The sequence below is a fragment of the Leopardus geoffroyi genome, chromosome B4 (genome assembly GCF_018350155.1).
Source record: "Leopardus geoffroyi isolate Oge1 chromosome B4, O.geoffroyi_Oge1_pat1.0, whole genome shotgun sequence".
Lineage (NCBI taxonomy): Eukaryota > Metazoa > Chordata > Mammalia > Carnivora > Felidae > Leopardus > Leopardus geoffroyi.
This window is the reverse complement of record NC_059341.1, coordinates 133,045,948-133,053,228: the sequence shown is the minus strand read 5'-3', so window position 1 is coordinate 133,053,228 and position 7,281 is coordinate 133,045,948.

The window sequence follows — 7,281 nt, the reverse complement described above, 5'->3', positions numbered from 1 at the left end:
TACACTACGCTCACCACTAATGTAGCTCCCATGAGTTACCCACAAAAAGTACTTTTAAGGACATCAAAAACCAGTCACGTTAATGTTTATAGGCGTGTGGGGTTTGAGATTATTTGAGACAGTCTTGCCACATCTCATTTCTGTCTGTGTGGGGCCAAGAATAGGACGAATTCCCAGCAGGCCTCTGGGCTGCTGTAGGAACAAGTGATGAACTTCACTGGTGACCAAGGTCAGGGGCAGCCTCCAGGAACAGGAGAAATGACTCCAGAGTGCTAGCTTCTACACTAACTACATAATCAGGCCAACATACCCTTGTCCTCTGGCTGTTCACCTGGGAAATCCACACCCCTGGAAAATCCCTCTCAGCGATGTCTGGGAGGCCCAGGTGTGTCCCCAAACCCTGGGGACCCACTCTCCTCCCACAGTATCTGGGATGCTTGGCAGGCACAGCACCTTCTAGGTGCTTTCTGAGCTGCATTTTGGAGGCAGAGCTCAATGCATCCATCAGAAGAATTCTTTGTAATTACCCCCCTGGAAGTTTATCTTTTCAGACTGTCCCAAAACTGCCATGTCACTGTAAGATTTTGATCGTTATCATCACTCACTCTAAGGGCTCCCTCAAGACCCCAGGGAAGGAGACAGAGGTGACGTGACCCAATGAGAGGCGCTCTTCCAGGCAGGACGTGACACGGGTCCTCGCTGTGAGCAGAAGCAGGGGACCGAGGCCAAGATCCGGGAGAGCAGGTGGTCGGCAGCCAGGCTTCTCTGGCCCCCGTGCTGGCCCACTGCCCCCAGGCAGGGACCACACTGCTTGACAGAGGCAGCAAGATGGAACCGAAGGAAACACCAGTCTCTTGCCTCCCCCTCTCTCAGAGGCAGCCTCCCAGCTCCCACCCGTCAGGCTGCCCCAACCTCGCCTTGCAGGGAAAAAGAATCTGGGAAATTAACAATCCTCCCAATAACTGAAAAGTATTTGAAAAAGTTCTCCAGCATAACTGGAAGGGCAGGACGGGGACAAGTTTGCACAGAGCTGGCTGCAGTCTGCTGGGAGATGACAGGGAACGTTCTTCTCATCTGTTTTGCATTCTCTGGAAGAGGGAGGGGTCATCAGGGCCCCCGGGGGCCCACAAGAGCCAGAGTCATCCCTGAATTTGTCATTGCTTCACAGTCCGTTCCCCCCGCCCTGGCCTTGACCCCCAGTTGTGCTGACCTTGCTGGGGACCACCAGCCTCAACAGGCCAGATGATTATCAAACAGAGAAACAAATCATTGCATTTTGGGGTATCTTTGTACAGGTGCTTGACATTTGCCCAATCTAACTAGCAGAACAGGGGAATGGCTTCCTCTCTCTTGTCTACCTTTCTGTTGGAGGTTGCCTCAGCGTGGAGATTCTAAAGACAGCTCTTTCCACGTTTATTTATAGCCTCTGCCTCCCTGGATATACACTGAGGAGGCTGGGCTGTGGCAGATCTGAGAAGGAGCAACCACTTGGCCCTCGGGACGTCTCCAACAACCCAAGGCTTTGCCTCTGCATCGACCTCACTGTGATGGGCCCTTTTTCCTGTTGCAGTGAGCTCTCTCCTGGAGCTTTCCTTACTGCACTCAGAACAAAGGCCAAGTTCTCCTTCGTGGCCTGTAAGGCCTGCATGTGGGGCCCCTGCCTTCCTCACAAACCTCAGTCTCCCACCACCTCCACTCCAGCCCCACTGCCTTCCTTCTACCCCTCAGATAGGCCAAGCGTATCCCTGCCTCAGTGCCTTTGCACTCGCTCCTTCCTCTGCTTGGAAAGCACTTCTCCCAGATCTCTGCAGCTTCCTCCTTTCCCACATCAGGTCTCATCTCAGATGTGGCTCCTCAAAAGGCCTGCCCTGACCACTCGAGCAGAGCACCCCATCCACACACACACACACACACACACACACACACACACGGTTCCTCTCTACCACGTGACCCTATGCAGTCATTTTATAACACAACTCTGGCCTGAAAATCGTCTCCTTGTCTTGTGTGTTCATTGTCTGTTTGCTACGCTCATAAGAATCTAAGCTTCTTGAGGGCAAGGGTCTGTCTGTCTTTTCTCTGTCACATCCCCAGCACCTAGCTGCTAGGCTCCTGGTATGTGCCCAGGAAATATCAGCTGATGGACTAGCCGGTGTCAGGAAACTGAGGGGTACAGGAGACCCTGCCCTCAGACAGCTCATGTTGATCAGAGATGACAAGGGACCCAACAGAACTCTCCTGTGTTTCTAGAACTCTGTAAACCCTCAAATGGGGGCAAAGGAGGACCGGCTAATTCTACCTGGGGGGGCCACATATGGCCTCATGTAGAAGGACTCCCCAGAACTGAGGGGGTTTTTTTATTTTTAAAAAGTTTATTTATTTATTTCTTTTGGGAGAGAGAGCGCGAGTAGGGGAGGGACAGAGAGAGAGACACACACACACAGAATCCCAAGCAGGCTTTGTGCTGCCAACGTGGAGCCCGACACGGGGCTCAAACTCATGAAACCTCGAGATCATGACCTGAGCGGAAACCAGGAGTCCCACGCTTAACCGACAGAGGCACCCAGGCGCCCCTCCCCAGAACTGAGTTTTGAAAGCTTATGTAGGTGCTTCCCCAGTGAACCAAAAGTACAAATATATTAAAATAAAGCAACCAAAAAAACCCAACCAGGGACCATTCAGGAAACGACAGGCAGTTCGATTAGACCAAGGGAAGGATTGTGCAGGATGTGGGGAAGGGAGCAGAGACCTTCAGGAAGGGCCCCTTCATCGAGAGAAAGAGTTCTGGCTTCCTTCTAGAGACAGCAATTAGCCACTGTAAGGGTTCTTTCCCTGGTGATATTTTGGCTCCTTCCAATGTTGAAGAGTCTTTTTTTTTTTTTAATGTTTATTTATTTTTGAGAGAGAGAGACAAAGCACAAGCTGGGGAGGGGCAGAAAGAGATGGAGAAAGAATCTGAAGCAGGCTCCAGGCTCCGAGCTGTCAGCACAGAGCCTAACATGGGGCTGGAACTCATGAACCATGAGATCATGACCAGAGCCGAAGTCGGATGCTTAACCAACTGAGCCACCCGGGCACCCCAGCGCTGAAGAGTCTTAAACAGAGGGATGATTTGGTCAGGACTGCATTTCCAAAAGATCCTTCTGCCAAGATTGGAGTTCCCTGGGTCCCTTGCCCAATTATGACCGGATTCAGGCATATTTCCAAAAGACTCCGCTGCCTTCTTTCTAAAAATAGTTCATCCTTCTTTGGGGGCACATAAGTTTGCCACACGATCTTCCAGGAGAAAGATGGATCGTTTCCACATGATATGATACATGTTTCAGTTCTCTGAGACTCATGGTGTCACCTGTCTTCAGCTTTTTTGTCCAGTTTCCTAAGTCAAATTACATCACATGGCAGATCTCACGGGGTAGCAGGAGATGAAGGGCGTCTGATGCACTAGAACTTACGCTTCGTTCAGCTCAGTTTAGCATCTTTCATGTTTGGATGGAGACCCAGTATCCTCCACAGTCAAGTGGAATAATAATGGTATCTGGTCACTGGGTTGTTTTGAGGCTTAAATTAGTCACTGTCATATATCCAGCCCTTGGAAGAGTCCTTGAAACATGATGACTGCTATAGAAACTGTTTGTGTTGGGGCGCCTGGGTGGCTCAGTCAGTCGGGTGGCCGACTTCGGCTCAGGTCATGATCTTACAGTCTGTGAGTTCGAGCCCTGCATCGGGCTCCGTGCTGACAGCTTGGAGCCTAGAGCCCGCTTCGAATTCTGTGTCTCCCTCTCTCTCTGCCCCTTCCCCATTCGCACTCTGTCTCTCTCTGTCTTTCAAAAATGAATAAATGTTAAAAAAAAAAAATTTAAGAAGCTGTTTGGTGTCCTCTCTGACCAACACAGTTTCAATTTTTAGAGCTGATCAAATAAACAGAGTTTCAGTGGAAGAAAAACATGTTAAGTACATACAGTTACGTGTGTGTGTGTGTGTGTGTGTGTGTGTCCATTTCTCTTTACCTATGAGCCAGCCTGGGGCATAGACATACTTACACGTACACGATCACAGACCTACTATGTGCCCAACAGTGTCCCAGGTGCCACACACGTGTTCGTATCCCCACAATAAACCTAAAAGATAGGAATGATTGCTCCCATTTTACCGATGAAGAAAACTGAGGCTCAGAGAGGTTGACAACTAAAAGCTGCATAGCTCCAACTGCTTCTGTTTGCTTATTCATCCCTCCATGCACCTCGGTTCTTTGAGGACAAAAATCCCATCTTTTCTATCATTGCATTCCTCGAGCCCAATGCGGGGAGTGAAGGGGATACCCGGCGAGAGTTTGCTGGGTCTGAATCTCTATATACGTTACGTGGTCAAAATCAGTCTTGAAAACTCTTTCAATGGTCCGTTCATGCATCCAAAAAATATTTATTGAACACCTCCTATGGGCAGGGCCCTGACCTAGCACCAGGGAGCAAGTGCACTGGCTGGGCAAAATCCCAGCCCCCACCGAGCTTGGCGTCTAATGAGGCATTAACTCAATAGTTGATATAACATCACGTAGTGCTAAGGACCAGGAAGAAACAACATGGTGACAAGGGAATAGAGAGGGACAGGTATTACTTTAGATAAGGAGGTCGGAGCACACCTTTCTGAAGAAGCGAAATTTGAGCAGAGATGGAAAGAGGTGAGGGAACAAGCGACATGACCATCAGGAGACCATGTGAGTGTTCCAGACAGAGGGAACAGCAAGTGTCAAGGCCCTGGGGTAGGAATAAGCTTGGAGTTTGCAGAGCCCATAAAGTGAGATATTCATGATGTCGTGGCTCAGCCATCTGCCATCTACCATCTACCTAGATTCCCTGGGGTAGGTCCCCTTTGTCATGTCCCCACCCCCGCCCCACTTGGGGTGCTTTTCCTGCCAACAGCCAGCACCTACGCCTCTCTTCCAGAGTACTGAAGTCGCTCTCATACTGAAGTAGAAAGCAGGAAGTGCCTGGGGATCGACATCTGCCTTTCTGCCCCCTCTCCTTGTAACGTTTAACCAGTGCCTGGAGGGTGGGGACAAATATAGCCCCCTGCAGGATCGGGCTGGGCCAGCCAGGCAGGACTGCCCCTGAGATGACACCCCTGGTCTCTGCTTGGCTTCTCTCCTTTGCTGTCCTGCTTCACCCCCCTCCCTTAGCATCCTCACGGGAGCATCTTTACTGCGTCGCTTGACCACCTAGAACAAATGTACAATGAGTAGTGTTGCAGAACGTGGTCATACATACATCTGCAGAACATTTTCTATTTTTTATTTTTTTTAAGTTTATTTATTTTTGAGAGAGAGACAGAGTTCTAGTGGGGTGGGGGCAGAGAAAGAGAGAGACACAGGATCCGAAGCAGGCTCCAGGCTCCGAGCTGTCAGCACAGAGCCCGACGTGGGGCTCAAACTCATGAACCATGACATCATGACCTGAGCCGAAGTCGGACGCTTCACTGACGGAGCCACCCAGGCGCCCCTAACATTTTCTATTTTTTAAACGATGGCAACAGATACATAGAGGTGGCCGTGTTGAGTTAAATGAACATAGGATGCTACCCCCACCGTATTGTATCCCACAGTCCAGCCCTCTGGGACCCCAAACGGGGCGGGGGGTGGGGCAGAATGAAGGCCTTTGGCCTGTGGATCGGAGCTCAAAAGCACTGCTGTTTGACATCAGGCAGGGGTGTGGGGGGCAGGGGAATGGTCCTCTCTGGAAAGTGAACTCAGATAGATCTTCAGGGAGACAGGAGCTAAAGATATTCTTTTCCAATTCTAAGGTTGCTCAAAGCCTCAAGAGAGTCAGCATGTCAGCCTCACCAAGCGTGAGCTGTGTCCCAACTAGGAACCCACTTGTGATAAATTATTACAGTAATGGCCAGAATCCCCTATTCAACGTGACGTTGTCACTTCTCCCATCCAGGCAGGGGCGGCGTCTATTTCTCCTGAATCTGGAATGGCCTATATATTAGTTTTCCACAAACTTAGTGGCTTAAAACAACGCTTATGTGGGGGCGCCTGGGTGGCTCAGTCGGTTAGGCACCTGAGTCTTGATTTCTGCTCAGGTCACGATCTCACAATTCGTGAGTTTGAGCCCCCCCCACACACACACCACCTCCTGCCTGCCCCGCACCCCCTCCCCCTTCCCACCTGTCCCCCTCCCCCACATCTGCTGTCAGCACAGAGCTGGCTTCAGATCCTCTGTCCCTCTCTCTCCCTGCCCCTCCCTTGCACATGTGGGTGCGCTCTGTCTCTCTCTCAAAAATAGATAAACATATAAAAAACCCACTCATATATCACTTCAGTTTCTGCAGGTCAGAGAGGTCAAGGAAAAGCTTCATTGGATCTCAGGCCACAGTCACAGCGTGGGCGGGGGCTCTGTTCTCATCTGGAAGCTGGGCTCTTCCTCGAGGCTCACTTGATAACAGAATTGAGATCCTACAGATTGTAGACCTGAGGCCCTCAGGGCCTACAGGCCACGTGTGTTTCTTGCCTTCCTGCCCTGTGGCCCTCTCCACATCATGGCAAGTTTCTCCTAGTTGAGGAGATGATTTCCGATGCTTCAAATCTCTTCCATCAGCTAATGCCTGGGTCCTTTAAAAAAGGATCTTTTAAAGTGCTCTCCATGGAATGCCTGGGTGGTTCAGTCGGTTAAACCTTGGACTTCCGCCCAGGTCCTGATCTCTTGCGTGGTTCGTGGGTTCGAACCCTGCATGGGGCTCACTGCTATCAGTGTAGAATCTGCTTCGACTCCTCCTCGTCCCGCTCCTCCCTCTGCCCCTCCCCCGCTCATGCTCTCTCTCTCTCTCTCTCTCTCTCTCTCAAAAATAAATAATAACACATTGAAAAAAAAATAAAGTGCTTTCCTGATTAGCTCAGGCCAGAATAAACTTTACGGGATATCGTGATATAATAAGAAATGTATATAATCGGTCTTCCTCCCGGTCTGCTGGCACAAAGCTCCTAAAACCTTTGTAATTTCCAAAGTGATGGGACGGAGAAGAAGGTCTTGTGTTACTCCTAGGTAGCCCCTTTCAACCACCCCTGAGTTTATGCTAATGAAGTGACTCTCGGTGCGGTGCGCGCCCCTACGTAGCCTCACGATTAGCTGGTCTCCGGAAAGACCAAGCGATTACAGGGTTGGAACGTTGGAACGTGAAGCCTCCCCTCCAACCTCTGAGAAGCAGAGAGAAGGCTGCAGACTCAGGCCTGTTCACACCTGAAGGAGATCTGATGAGCTTCTGGGGTGGCGAGCACCCTGAGGT